This window comes from Panthera leo, chromosome C1, assembly GCF_018350215.1.
Source record: "Panthera leo isolate Ple1 chromosome C1, P.leo_Ple1_pat1.1, whole genome shotgun sequence".
Lineage (NCBI taxonomy): Eukaryota > Metazoa > Chordata > Mammalia > Carnivora > Felidae > Panthera > Panthera leo.
In genome coordinates, this window is record NC_056686.1 from 53,349,875 (window position 1) to 53,365,495 (window position 15,621).

The 15,621-nt window shown below is 42.9% G+C and overlaps 1 pseudogene; it reads right to left on the bottom strand.

The window, feature by feature from the left end:
• Positions 1–2,622: 2,622 nt before the first annotated feature.
• On the bottom strand, positions 2,623–15,249 carry LOC122225899 (annotated as a pseudogene).
• Between the last annotated feature and the right edge of the window lie 372 nt (positions 15,250–15,621).

Below are 15,621 nucleotides of genomic sequence, written 5' to 3' on the forward strand. Positions count from 1 at the left end.
TGTTATATATATTCTGTATTACAGTTTATAAGAGTACCCTGAGGACCCTTGGAAAGGTTGTGATCATTTAAAAAAATTTTTTTTCATGTTTGTTTATTTTTGAGAGAGAGAGTGGGGGAGGGGCAGAGAGGGAGACACAGAATCTGAAGCAGACTCCAGGCTCTGAACTGTCAGCACAGGGCCCAACCCGGGGCTCAATCTTGTGGACCCTGAGATCATGACCTGAGCTGAAGTCAGAAGCTTAACCGACTGAGCTACCAGGGACCCCAAGATTGTGATGATTTTATACACTAGGAAGCATAGTTTGGTTATTCAAAATGATTATGAAGGTATATATTTGGTTTTATTAGTGCTTTCCTCTTTGATTTCTTTGATGCTGAGAACAGCTCAGGCACGCAGCCACCAATGATAGCTGTTTCTATGAGAAGATGGTCTGCCCCACAATGGTCAGCTGAGATGTGGCATCTCGAACTCACCCTGGTGAAAAGCGGATACCGCTTCCCAAATCACAACAGTCCTTACTGTGTCATAGGAAAAGAAGTCCCAAATCTCAAAGGTACGATTTACACAAAACAAACAATTCAAAAGCTAATGCCTTAGAGCAACTAAGAATCAAGGCTTGATTTTTTTAATGTAGTTTTTACAAATTACTATGTGTCAGATTTTTTAAAAAGTGTCTGTGGAAGCACAATATAAAACCTTGCAAATCAAATGCACTTGTATTTTATTCATCGTGCTTTTTTTTTTTTTTTAATTTGGGCACATTACCTATCTTTTTGGACTCTCAGGATTTCTTTTCCAAAATGTCGGTAATAATTACCAAAAGGATTGTTCCAAAGATTAGATGATGAGTATAAAGTGCAGAATATAGTGTCTGGCACATGGTAGATATTTAATAAATGTTAGTGCCCTGCCTTTCTTTTTCGTTGTCAGTGGTGATCTAAAAAATATGAATAGAGTGGGAGAAAAAGTATTTTTTTTAACTTGGCTCAGGTTTGACTTGCCTCCTTTCAAAGACACAAATAGAGTCCTTTATTTTGTTTAGTTTTGTTTTTAATGGAAACACCATGGTAGAGTTTTCAGTTGTGGAAGGTGAGGCCCTCGTTGGGGAGCTTTTAAAAAATCCTGGTGTCTACATTCTATCCCCAGACACTCTGATTACTTGGACTAAAGTATAGCTTAGGCATTAGGATTTTGTTCAGTACAATTTAATGCAATAAACTGCACACGTCAGTCAGTTTTGACAATTGATTATTCTCTTATAACCACCACCCCTATTAAAATAACTTTCCCGTTACCCGGAAAGTGTCCCTTTCTTGTCACTTTGTCCCACCTCCACCCTCGGTAACAGAGGCTCTGATTTATATCAGCAGAGATTAGTTCTGTTTTTTGAATTCCATATGAAATTTGCAAATAGAACCACATAGTATGTACTCATTTGTACTCAATGCACCATTCTTGAGATTCATCAATGTTGATATCTCTATCAGTGGTTCTTCTTGTTATTATGCACAAAATACCACAATTTGCTTATCCATTCTCCTCTTGGCTGATATGTGGTTTGTTTAATGGTTTCACTGTATGAATAAAGATGCTATTAATGTTCTTGAATAAGTCTTTTGTGAACATACGTTTTCTTTCTCTTGGGTATGCTTAGAAGTGAAACTCCTGGGTTTTAGGATAGGTATATTCTTTATAGCAAACTGCCAGTTTATCAAAGTGGCTGTACCATCATATATCCCACTAGCAATGTATGCAAGTTCCAGGTGTTCTACATCATTGCTAATACTTGGGATCGTGTCATCCCTTAAAATTTGGCCATTCTGGTTGGTATGAAATGGTACCCTATGGTGGTAGTGGTGGTGGTGGTTGTTAATTTAATTTCTTTATTTTAAGCAATCTCTACACTCAACTTGGGGCTTGAACTCACAACCCTGAGATCAAGAGTCACATGCTCCACAGATTGAGCCAGCCAGGCATCCCTCATGGTTTTAATTTGTGTTCCCTGACGAATGATGAGGTATCCATAGGAATTTATGCAGTATTTTCACAGACACCTATGGTTACTATTTTATGTGCTTACTAATGATTCATATATCTTCTTTTTTGAAATGTCTGTTTTGAAATCATGTCTTTTCTCCATTTTTATTTACTTATTTTTTTTCCTAGAAGTTATCAGCATTTATTTCCTGGGTCCTAGTTATCACTTATCTTGGTTGAAAGGACAGAGAGTTGATCAGACAGTTTTGAGCACAACAGCCCTTCCCTAGAAATGGATCTGTGGAGCTCCATGAGGGAACAGCAAAGCTGCATAGATGGCCAGTTTAGCTTACAACACCTTCTAAAAAAAGAAAAAGAAAAAGAAAAGTCAGCTCCCTCCTTCTCTGCTAAAAAAAAGGTTTAAAGTTTTTAAAAAGTTTAAAAGTGTTTTTTTAAAAAAGGGGTACGAAGGTAATGACCCAGAAGGTTGAACATGGAGAAGTGGAGACAGAGCTAGGATGTGGTTGCTGCCCAGGCCACCTGTGGGGGCACATTCCTGGTGGTGGGGGTGGGGGGGGAGTGGGTTGTTTACCCGGGTGCCCACTGAATAAATCTCATCCTGCAGCCACAAGGTCTTGAAAATGTACCAGTGCAAGATGAGAGGTGGTGGGCAAGTGGAACCTGAGGGTGCCGGTGGAGAGCTTTCCCGGGGTAGGGGCCTCAGTGGCCTCTGGGCCTCCATTCTCTGGGCCTCTGCCTTTTCACTCTGGCCTAGCCTGCCTGGGACAGGGGCACAGAGAAGAGGCAGCCGGGCCAGTGTCAGGGCTCCCTGACCAGGCAGGGACAGCAGGTGTCTCTTCCACCCCCCATGGGCATGTCAGACTTAAGACAAGGTGGTCTCATTGTTGCTCTCAGGCTGGTTGCTAGCTTCTCTGTCTGGGGTGCCTGCCTCTGCCTGTCCATCTGCCCCCTTGAGTGCCAAGTCGCCCATGTCTTCTGCCAGCTGCCTCACACTCACAGCCTCCGAGTCCCCCTGGATGTCAGGACCTTGTTCCAAAGGCCTGGCCTGGTCTGTCACAGGATATGCAGACCTAGTAGGAAGACTTGACCCCATCATGGCCTGTTTAGTTTCTTTTTCTTACGTGGCATCTCTTCAGATTTTCAACGTTGACCAATCAGTATGGAAATTCTGGAAGGCTCAGTAGCCCTGAAGCAGCCCGACTTGGGCAGGTATTTATTTGGTGGTAGGGGTTGGGGATGGGGTAAAGGGCTCATGTAGGAGCTTGAGTAATTCTCCTTCCTCTGCCATCAACCCTTTCTATCATTTCACTTTGAGCCTTCTTCCTTTTCTTCTGGAGAGATTTGGTAATGAAGCCTTCACTCTCAGCTCCAGGCTGGTTCTTTTCTCTATTAACAAAACAAAACAAAACAAAACAAAACTGGTTGTCTTTTGTTATTGATTTAGAGGAATTCTTTAGCTGACTCCTGTTTGTGCTGCCCTGTACCTGCTTTTGTTATTCTTATACAGTCAGGAAGAGTTCGTAATTTACACAGCCTGGTGTTGGTACCGCTATGAAGAATGAAGGGGAGAAAGAATATGGGCGTGCAGAGGTACAAAGAGTCAGAAAGGAGAGCAGCCTCAGAGGTCTGATAGTGTGCAGAGTGGACAAGAGGAATCAAGCTGGTGGCAGGGAGGCCAAGTGAACCATAGAAGGAGACTTCCAGCCACTCTTAGGAGGAGCAAGACCACAGAAATCTTGGTGGAGAGGTGTTGGAACTTCCACACGGCCCTGAGAACAAGGATCCAGATTTTTTAAAAAATGGAGATATTTATATATACTTACTCTCTCTCTCTCTGTGTGTGTGTGTGTGTGTGTGTGTGTGTATATATATATATATATATATATATATGGAGATAACTATATTTACCTATAGAGATTATAGAGATATATAGATATATAGAGATATCTCTTTTATATAAATACACACACACATACAATATGTGAAGATATATATACAACATGTAATATATAATATAAAAGACAATATATAAAATATAAAACTATAATATATAATGTGTAAAAATATATAAAATGCCAGAAGACTGGCATACTTCTGTGTCAAAGATACAATTCAGGCGCTTTTATAAGCAATTCAGAAGACCAATACCTGGCTCAACTTCTACCTTGCTGTGAACTCCCCAAATGTGGCAACAAATCCTTTTAGAGTTTCTTAGAACAGAGAAAATCCAACTGCAATGCTACAGAATATTGGCTTCTCTCTTGTGTTCTTCTTGGTTCTTCTCTCAGCAATCTTTTGCTGTGGTTTCTCAGGTTACAGGTAAAATTAGTGAGTGAAGGCTTTAATGTATGGGTAGATGCTTATTATTATTGGCTTTAATGTGACTATGGCTTAAGTCTTATTTCTGGACTTCAGTCATTACTGTCATCGTTAGATATGCTGATCATCAGTCATTCCAGGGCCAAAACCAACAGAACACCAGCAACTGAAATTCCAAAGACAATATGATCAACTCTGTTATTCAGGAACTCATTAATTCAAATCCCCAACTTAGAATTTATTAGAATTCCCCAATTGGATGTGCATTCGAGTTTAACTTTGTTGTGTCAGTAGCAAAAGACTTTGCAAAGCAAAATAATAAGCAAGAACAAGATTGCAGGAGGATGTTCACCCAACTAAAGAAAACAGTAGAATGAGAACATTGGGAACTCATTAGAAGTTTCCATTTACTTAAACAATTAGAAGCACGCACACACACACACACAAAGATACCACACTGTATTTTGCCGGTTTATTTTTCTCTCTGTTTTCCTCGTTAGACAGGGCTTTGTTGAGGGATAGGAACAATGTTTATGCACAGAACTATGTTAGCTAAATGAGTACGTCTTTCCATGCTGCATGGATGATTTAGGTGTTAGTCATACCCCTCAGTTCTTTACCTATGTGTGTGTGTGTGTGTGTGTGTGTGTGTGTAAAACTTTGTCAGGAGGGTCCACTCAACCAGAGTTACTAGTGTAAGAGTTTTGTTGGGGATAATTGCCTGTAGAAGATACAAGGGGGGAAAAGCATCGTTGTGCTAGAAGAGCCTCAGACCATGATGTAGATCTGAGAAAGTCTTGGACAATGCACAGGGAATCTCTGGAATAAAGATTGCCCATTAGAAGAGTGCCATTTCAGGCAAAAACAGCCAGGCCCTAGTATCTCCACCATATTTAGTTGTTGGCTGGGGCTGCTGAAAAAAGAGCATGGCCTCAGCTCAATAGCTGAGACAGATCCTGAAGAGGCCCACAACCAGAAGCTGTCAGCTAACTGTACTCCTGGTAGGCAAGCATCAACTTCTTTCTTGAAGGAAACCTGAGTGTCTTTGTAGTTGCCACAACTCCCACAGTAATAACTGTCCCTCATAACACAAGTTCAGATATGAGGCAATTGACCTTGCCACTTCCCAAATCATCACCCCATCTCTCCTCTGAGAAGGTATGTATAGAAAACAAAGAAGAAGGTATGCATAGGAAGGCAGAGAGTTCTGTTTTACAGGCGGCCTGATGTCCCCAGTATCGGGTCACCCAGTTGGAAGAGTCTGCAAATTGTTACTGTTATTTACCACCAGTTGCAAGTCCCAAACACAGCCAGGGCAGAGACAGGTTGGGATGGCATCAACCGAATACTCCCTGGCTGGCTGCTCTGGTTTGCCCTGGTCATTTCAGTAACCTCACAGCACCAAGGCACCACACCACACTTAACACAATGGAATTTTAGCCCCAAGGATGCTATGATGGGGCTTTATTCTAATCATAATGTGTATCTTTATTCTTAATTATACAACTCTAGCGTGCTCTTTGTAGAAAATGTAAACAATGCAACTTATTCTACAGAATAAAGTAAAACCATTCGTAATATCACCTTCTAGACACAATTATTAGTGATTCTGTGTTCTCTCTTCCAGTTACATACATAACAAAATATCCCTCCTTTTCGTCGATTTGTCAAATGTCACGTACATTTCTCAAAGACAGATGATTCTTGTTCATTCTTTAGTGCATCTGGAGACCTGGGCTGAGAAGTTCCTTGTGCTTCTCAGAGGGCAGAGCGGCTTGTAGGAGGGAGAGTGGGCTGGGGGAGGCGGAGGAGTTAACTTCCAAAGCTGCATTTTGCTTTGGGCACTCTTTGACCAGTAGACCTAAGGGTCTTGGAATCTCATGATGAAAGGATCATTTTCTTCTCCTTGGCTTGGAGTCAGGCTGGGCTTGTGGGTGTTTTGGGGTCTGGGAAAAACACAGGGCTAAGGCAAATTTATTCCTTGGTTTCATCTATGTGTATGACCACCCCCCAAGCCACTGCAGGCAATTGCAGACCACTTTACCTAGCTAACATTTACTAAGTGCCTACTGTATGATAGAACATTTTTCTTGCCCTCAAGGAGTATAAAGCATAGTGAGGGAAACAGGAAAACTGAACTTTAATTTTTTTTAATGTTTTTATTTTTATTTTTGAAAGAAAAAGCGCGCGCGCACACACACACACACACACACACACACACACACACACACACAAGCGGGGGAGGGGCAGAGAGAGAGGGAGACAGAATTTGAAGTAGACTCCAGGCTCTGAGCTGTCAGTGCAGAGCCAGACGCGGGGCTCCAACGCATGAACTGCGAGATCATAACCTGAGCCAAATTTGCACACTTAACTGACTGAGCCACCCAGGCATCCCTTAACTTTTTTTAAGTGAGTCTATGCCCAACACGAGGCTTGAACTTGTGACCCTCTGAGATCAAGAGTTGCATGCTTTACTGACTGAGCCAGCCAGCCACCACAGGAAAACTGACCTTTAAAATATGTTCTGATATCTACTAAGCAGTAGGATGTACATGTGCAACAAAAGAATAAAGGAGGGAGTATCTGCATCATATACATATGGACTTGATGACTGTGTTGACTTTCACCAGAAGGGACTGAGACAATGCCACGTGTAGAGACAAAAGAGTGAGATAAGTGTAGGGAAAAGGATGATGCTTAGTGAGAGGGGAGGGGCAAGGGAGGGGCAGGGCTTTGTGGTGATTGATTTCATTGCATTAAAAAAAAGCAATGATTGAATGCTAATTAGGTGCTGGACTGGGAATACAAAGTGAAATAACAGAATTTTGGGTTGCAGTCTTGTTGAAAATGAACCTGGAAATGTTGATTGAGACCTAGTAGCATCAATAATTCTGGGAGTTCCACTAAAGCAGCTCTCAAAGTCCTTCTCAAGCCAGTTACACATTTAGTAATCCCAAATTCTTGGTCTTCCCATCAAAGAGAGTTTAAATCTGAAATAAAAATTAGCCAAATAATTTAATTCATAATATCTCTTTAACAAACTGTTTCTAGAACATGTAGTTTTAGAACATATGCAATGCATGGGGTGCCTGGGTGGCTTAGTCGGTTAAGCATCCGATTCTTTATCTTGGTTTAGATCAACTCATGGTTCGTGAGTTTGAGCCCTGTGTCAGGCTCTGTGCTGGCAGCACAGAGCCTCCTTGGAATTCTGGCTCTCCCTCTCTCTCTTTCAAAATAAATAAGTAAACCTTAAAAAAGAAAAGAAAAGAGAAAGAAAGAAAGAAAGAAAGAAAGAGAAAACATATCCAGTGCACACATATTGTTATGGGTTGTATTATATCCTCCCAAGTTCATTGAAACCCTAGCCCCCAGTATCTCAGAATGAGACTATAATTGGAAACAGGGCCTTGAAAGGGGTGATTAAGTTAAAATAGGCCAATAGAGTGGGCCATAATCCAATCTGACTTGTGTCCTCACAAGAAGAGGAAATCTGGACACAAAGAGACAGCAGGGGCATGCACAAAGGCAGGACCCTGTGAGGACCCAGCCAGAGGGCAGCTATCTATCAGCCAAGGAGAGAGGCCTCAGGAGAAACTAATCCTGCTCACACTTTGATCTTGGGCTTCCAGCCACCAGAGCTGTGAGAAAATACATTTCTGTTGTTTAAGCCACCCAGTCTGTGGTATTTTGTTATGGCGGCCCTAGCAAACTGATAGAGTCCTGTTGCTTTGCAGGAGTGTCCATTTTGGTGGAGGAGACAAAGAAGGCAAAAAACAACAAAGGGGACGCCAGGGAACCATGGGCACGCAAAGGTGGGGGACATCCCAGTCAGACTGAAGAGGATGGTGTCAGGAAGGAATGTCTGGAAGATGTGCCCCAGGGAGCAGAGTCCTGGGAGAGGAGGAGGGAGGAAGTAGGAGGAAGCAGGAGCCTCTGCTCCTGCAGAGGATGCAGAGGCGTGGGGACAGGAGAGAATATGGCACCTGAGGGACGGGTGAGTCAGCTGAAACACAGTGATGGAGAAAGTGGAAGTGCTATTGTATGATTCTGACATAAGCACATCGGGACCTACAGGAAGGAGATGTTATTAATGACAACAGTGATAGTGTTTTTTATAGTACTTTACAGTCTGACAAAACACTCCCTTATGCCTTATCTGTCTGTGTCAACAGGAGGGCTGAACTATTTCATACATGAGGCAAATGAGGGTCGAGAGGCTAAATGGTTTGGCCGCAGCCTTCCAGGAAGTTAGTGTCTAAAGCTCACGGCCTTTTCTTCCCAATTCTCCTTGGGATGGAGTGTCAGGAGCTGTGTTTCCTTGCCTCTGACCTTGCTCAGGGCTATACACAGGGCAGTGTGGGGACAGGAGTGGCTTAGGTTTGGTGGGTCCTACTGGACAGGAAGGACCTGGCCGAGTAGAGTCCCATTTGCAACAAGACCACCACATCCTAAACACAGTGCCTCCTGGAGAAGAGTCTGGCCTCTGTGGAAGTGCTTATCTCCTCGTTCATTCTGTCCCAAATTAAAGGGTGATTAAGGTCTCCTTATCTGCCAAATGGAGACAGAGTAATACACACCCATAACCAGCACTGGGGGCCTCCCTGCCTTTCATGCAGGACACCTCCTAATTCCAGGAACCCTAGCCAGAGATGGATATTGGGGCCCCCTCTGGAACTGCACAACTTTGTAGGGGTATCTTCTTAGGACTGATGCCTTAGAGAGGTGAAAGAAGAATTTAAAAATGTCAGGTGTTTCATATAAGTAAGATAGTCCTTTTATCAGTTTGGGAGGGATTGTGCTTAGGACCTGGGGTAGGGAAGAAAGAAAAGGTTTCAAGCAGGCCTTCTCCCTCACTCCTCACTGTATCCCTATAGCAGATACTGTATGTACCCCCCCCCCCCATACCCTTTGGCCTTAACCGATGCCATAGTCTCTGGTGCCCGCATCTCTTTTCTAGAGAACATTCTCTAGATGCCAATGACCACTATGCCCTCAACTCTGCGTGCTGGGACCACCATGGGGTTAGTGCCCCCTGGGAACAGCTCTCAACCATGGTCTAATGGAACTTGGTGGATAAGTACCCCAGTTCCTTCCTCTCTTACCAGGGTAACTACACTGATTCCCAGAGTTCTCCAGTCAAATTAAGCTCTGGTTGTCTATAGTGACGACTTGTTTAATATCACAATTTTTATTGGTATCTGTTCCTTCTCCACCTCACTTCTCCACTCCTCTGCCAGTGTTTCCTGGGGTCACCTCCTAAATAGACAACTCACTCTCTGATCCTTGTTTCATGGTTTTCCTCTGGAGAAACCCAAACTACAATGACCTTCCCTGTCCAATGGTTTTGGGGTGTTTTGTTTTTGCTGCTTTGAGCGTTATGAATGGGGATGCGGAGGAGAAAAGGGAAAGATACAGAAATATAATTCATCCATTCATGCATTCATACATTTTTGACTCAGTAAATACTTACCAAGTGTCTATTTCATGCCAAGCACCATGCTGGGGGAGCCGGGGCGGAAGGTAGTTAGAAATCTCATTTCCCAGAGCTCTCAGAAGCCATCCATCACTCAAACCCCATCTCAGACACCCTGGCCAGCACTGCCTGGGAGATGGAAGCATGTGAAAGGGGTAGAGCCTCAAAAGGGGAGGAGAAGACAGAAGTTCTGGGAGTGTGTGGGAGGGGAATGACAAGAGTAAATGAAGGCCGGTGGGTGGGAATGAAACTCAGTCCTGAAGCAGCAAAGGCTTGGGGTGAGTACACGTGTCACCTTTTGAGGACCCGATTCTTGGGGGCATCTACTGTCAGGGCTGACAGGGCCTCAGAGGTCACGGGTAGGTCTCCTTTACTTTACTCCTTAGGAAACCAAAGAAAAGACAAAGTGATTTCCCCAACTCCTTATGCTGTGAGTGTTCTTTCTCTTGAGGGAAATAAGGCTAGATCAGTGTTTCTTAAAGTTTTAATCATTATTGCCCTGAAACCTTTTTGGACATTTTTTCCTAATGATGCTTCTCCAGTGAAATCTTAATACCACAGATATATTGTACATCAGTTATATACTATGGGTCTGTTTGTGTGCTATAGACATAACAAGGGGAAGATTATTTTCAATCCCCAAGAACCGATATTTGCTCCCTTGGGGGCGATATTGCCCTGGTTGAGAATGCATGGGACAGAGAGACCAAATGTGGTCAGGTAATAACCTGAAGCCTTGAAATTCTGTCAGAGAAGCTGGATTTGGTGTAGTAAGCAATAGGGAGCCATAACAGGTTCTTGAGCAGAGGGATGCAGTGAGGAAAGAGGTGGACAGCCTACCCCACATAATAGTATCCATCAAACACCCTGGGCAAGCTGCTCTCCCAGCACTGTCAATGTCATTAAGAAAAAGGCCAGCATGGCTTTCTTATGCCCTTATAGACAATTTTAAGTATACATACAAACAATTATTTATAAGAATTGTGATATGCTACAACCAGTTTTATTTTATTTTATTTTATTTTTTGTTTTCTTTAACCAACATTTACATAGTGCTTATTATGTTCCAGATGCCAGGCTAAGCACTCTATAAATATCAGCTCATTTAATCTGATGAGAGAGGTATAATTATTATACTCATTTTACAGATGGAAAAACTGAGGCACAAAAAGTGTCTTGCCTAAAGACACATGGCTTGTAATGGTAGAGATGAGATTCAAACATAGGCAGTCTGGCTCCAGAGTCAGTGTTCTGAACCACTATACTATGATTTGTAAAATACTATCTATTTGGGCAAGGTGTAACCATAATTCTGTCTACACCCAGTGCGGGGTGCCAATATAAATTCATGGACCTCTTGCAATACTCTAATGGAGCCGAGGACTACAGCTGGAAACTGGAGGGCTAGTAGATTTTTAATGTCTGTTTGACTCTAAAGTTTATAATCTTGGTAAAATTTTTCAAAGGGCATGGGAATTAAGTCTCTCTCAACATCAGCTGAAGTAACCAGAACAAACCAGCTGACCTCAGGCTCCCTTCTCAGCATTGAGCAGAAGAGGCACCCTACTCTCTGCTACATGCAGAAGAAATGTAACACTGGGGCTATAACCAAGACATACATATGAGTCTCTAGTGAAGGACATATGTGGCCTTGGACTTGAAACTGGAGAGACAATAAAACCAAAAACATCTGCTCATGTTTTACTATTTGGCCACCTCTGTACTTTCTCCTCTCCACCCTTTGTTACCAATGAATGAGATAGATTTTTTTAATGATAATTTTAGCTTACAGAGGACTCATATACCTGCTATAATCTGTACTTTTTTCCTTTAATTAGAACAATATCTGTTGTCTTTTAAACCAAAACCTATTTTCTCTATGTGGTCTTATCCTACTGCTCTAGAAGGGAGTCCAAGATAATGAACAATGAACTAAATCCAGAAGAAATTCCTCTCCAAACCTATCTTCTTGTTGCTGTCCTGTCCATATATTTATTGAACACCTACTATATGCCAGGCACTATGGTAGGTGCTGGAAATATAGAGGTCAGCAAGTCATTACTCCTGTCTTAATGGAACTCACAGATGAGTAGGGGAGGCAGATATGTACAGATATCACTGCCATGTGGGGGATATATTAATACATGTACCGCATGCTCCATGATATTTTCAGCCTGCAGACTTTTGCACATGCTATTCCAAGACTGGGGATGTGTTTCCTTGGCATTTTGGTAGGCTGGTTCCTGTGGGATAGAGCATAGAGCACGTAGTAGAGAGACATCAGAGAAGGCTTCCTGGAGGAGGAATATATAGGCTGAGACTTAAAGATTAGCACAACTTGGATGTCAATGTTGGTTTCCTTTGCTGAGTCGGGTACCCATCCGCCTTTGTGCTCCCTAGCCTCCTGTCCAAACTCTTATCCTAGCAAAAAGTAAATATTTATGACTGCTGAGTAAATAACATGCATCAATAGCCTATAATTTCTATAAACTAGTTACCTTCTCCACAAGACTGGAGCTCTCCAAGGGAAAGGAGAGTGTAGGATTTATCTTTTTATCTTTGTCAGTAAGGAAAATGCCTTGCCACGACAAGCCCTCGCTGTGTTTGCAGTTTCAAGGATGGGTGGAGGCATGGGTGGATGGATGGGTGAGAGGTTGGGTAGATGGGAGCACAGGAGAAAGTAAATAACAGTGCTCAAGTGGAGGTATGTGGACAGGTTGGATAGGAGGATCAGTGGCACTTTATAGAATGATGACTTTGAGTTGAACTCCAAAGAATAATCTAGTGTAGCGCTTTTCAATGTGCAGTGCATTCAGAAATCACCTGGGGATCTTGTTATGGACGTCAGTGGTGCAGGCTGGGAAGGAAGATGAAAGAATAGGGGCCGGAAGACACCTAGGACTGGTTGTGAAGGTACGAGAAACCAGGCTTTCACAGAGACTCGAGGAAGCTTGAAGCAATGGACATGGCGCCTGAAGCTGAAATGAGTGAAAAGCAGGCAGAGAAGACAATAATGTTTCTTGAATACTTAGGTATCTCTCTTTATATCCTAATCTATACCCACGCCCGTACCTAGCCATCACACTACATTATATCCTCTCAACAGCTCTGAGGAGATGCAGAAGATAGAGATCCTTCCTTCCTTCTTTGCTTTCTCCTTTTTTCCTTCCTTCCTTCTTTCCTTCCTTCCTTCCTCCCTCCCTCCCTTCATTCCTCCCTCCTTTCCCTCTCTCTTTCCTTTCTATCTTTCTCTTTTAAGGGGCTTAGTTCACTATGCTATCATTCTTTCAATGTGACACAGGTTGCAGGTTCAATCCCTCTTGAAAATCACACAGAAAACACGGTTTTGGCATCTCAGTTTATGCCATTGATCACAGAGAAAGAGAAGCATAGATCTTAAGTACTTGAAAATGAATAAAATATATTGAACTAAAAAAAAGGATATGGAGACTCAGAAAGTGAAGGTCACTTGTCTCAGGTCTTACAACTAGTGACAGCTGGGATTCCATCAAGAGTTAAGTAGGATGTGAAGATCCAAATAAGTAGACAGAGATTCAAGAATAGCTCTCAGTCTTGGTGAAGAATTCAAGTATAAATGAGAAATTTGGAGTCCTCATGCAGTTGCAGAATCTGGGGCAAGAGATCATGATTCTGGAGGGCAGGCATCTGAGGGTCGCTGAAGCAGGGTCCCAAGGCTCCTAGCACATTCAGGGTGGAGCCCAACCCCAGATTCCCAGATTTCTGTAAAGCTAGGGCTGGAGACAGAGGAGCCCCTTCTGTCCACACGACAGAGGAGCCCCTTCTGTCCAGTGGACAATGCCTGCTGAAAAAGCCCACGATGAGGAGTAAAGAGGGCTGGGTAAGACAGGAAGAGGGAGTAGAGGAATATTTTATTTAGAATAAAATTAGAATGAAATTTATTTAGAATATTTCAGAAGTGAAAAATGGCCTTACTTAAATTTTAACAGATTTCCTATCTCTTGCCATAATAAAAGCACAACATTCTTGAGACATACACACATAGATTCTTTTTGAACAACTCAATACAAAGGTTCTCCACAACCCCATCCATTCATTGAATGTTAGAGACTACCTGTTTAATTTAATTTCCAAGGGCTACAACTTTCTTTCTTTTCTTTTCTTTTTTTAATGTTTATTTATTTTGAAGGAGAGAGAGACAGAGCATGAGCAGGGGAAGGCAGAGAAGGAGGGAGACACAGAAGCTGAAACAGGCTCCAGACAGAGCTGTCAGCACAGAGCCCAATGCGGGGTTCGAACTCACAAACTATGAGATCATGATCTGAGCCGAAGTCAGATGCTTAACCAACTGAGCCACCCAGGCGCTCCTAAGGACTATAACTTTCAACTAAGAAATGTCTAAAATAAAAATGTTTGTTTTAGGAATGCAATTAATTTACTTAATTTGTAGTTAGCAGTATTGTTCCAGCCCATTACTTTATGACTCATTTAGTCACTTTATCAGAAAAACGGGAGACCTACTTAAACCTCTATGTTGTTGTTGTTTTTTCATGTTTATTTATTTATTTTGAGAGAGACAGAGAGAAAGAGAGAGAGAGGGAGCATGAGTGGGGAGAGAGAGACTGAGCTCCCCAGCCTCCCCTAAAACTCTACATTTTGTGCAGAGCTCTGTACAAACTAGGAATAAGTGGGAACTCTCTAAGTAAACATAAAAATATATTGTGTCAAAAGTCAAAATGGCAGTGCTGAGAGTGAGATCCATGCGCGGGAGCTCCCCAGGTAGGATAGAGAACATGACAAGTCCAGGGAGGAGGAGAGCAGGACACTGAAAGACCCGCGGGTGAAGAGGTCACAGGCATTGTGATGGGAATAGTTCTACAGAAACAGAAGCTGCAGCAGGTGCCTGAGGGTCGGCAGATGGTGACAACAAGGTGGGTGGATGGTGTGCAACATGGTGGATGATACAGGGCCCGCTGCTGGGACTTATAGGGTCCTGGAAGTGTCTCTTAATTCTTTTCACTAAGAAGTTTACAACCGGGACCTGGCGGCACACCATTAGGATCGTTATGTTTCTTTTAGTTAAGCTTGTGTGAATCAGGCATTGTTCTGAGTACTTTTACAAATAGTAAGCCACTTCATCCTCTGAGGGAAGTATTGTTACTATCCCCATTTTACCGTCAAGGAAACTTAGTCATACAGAGAGTTTAGGTCACTGCCTGAGCCTTAAGAAGCATGTAGTTCACTTGAAACACGAAAGCCCAAAGAGGTGAAAATATTTGTGCAAAAGCCAAAGAGAAGCAGGAAGGGTTTAGAACTCCTGTGTTCTGAGTCTCAGCCCAGTGCTTTTGAAACATAACATCTTGCCCCCTTGCTCAAGTGTAAGATTTGAGAAACAAAAGCATCATTTCTTTGACGTCTTCTCTGGTCCTTTGTGTCTCCACTAAACTTGGCCCGGACCATCTGTACACTTACCCCATTGTCCTTCAGAGATTTGTTCTCGTGTTCCCTACTAGACTGTGAGCGGCGCCTGGGTGGCAATCCTCTTTTCTGTATGGGCAGCGGCCGAATACTGCCTTTGGCTCATACTAAGTGTTTATTGAATAAATGAACGGATTAAATGCCCCCAAACCCACCTTCCTTCTTTCCTGACTGCTGGTGCTTGGGATTTATCTTCCCGATGCTGTGGAAGCCTAGTCTGGAGGCATCGCCTGCCCTACCCGGTGGTTGTCTGTCTCATCAATGTTTCATAACTGCAGGCTGCGTGTTGCTCATTCCGGGGCCTGGCACTATGCCAGGGAGATAGCCAGCTGAGCGGTCTTCTGCAGAGCAGCCTTGATCTTCTGTTTCTC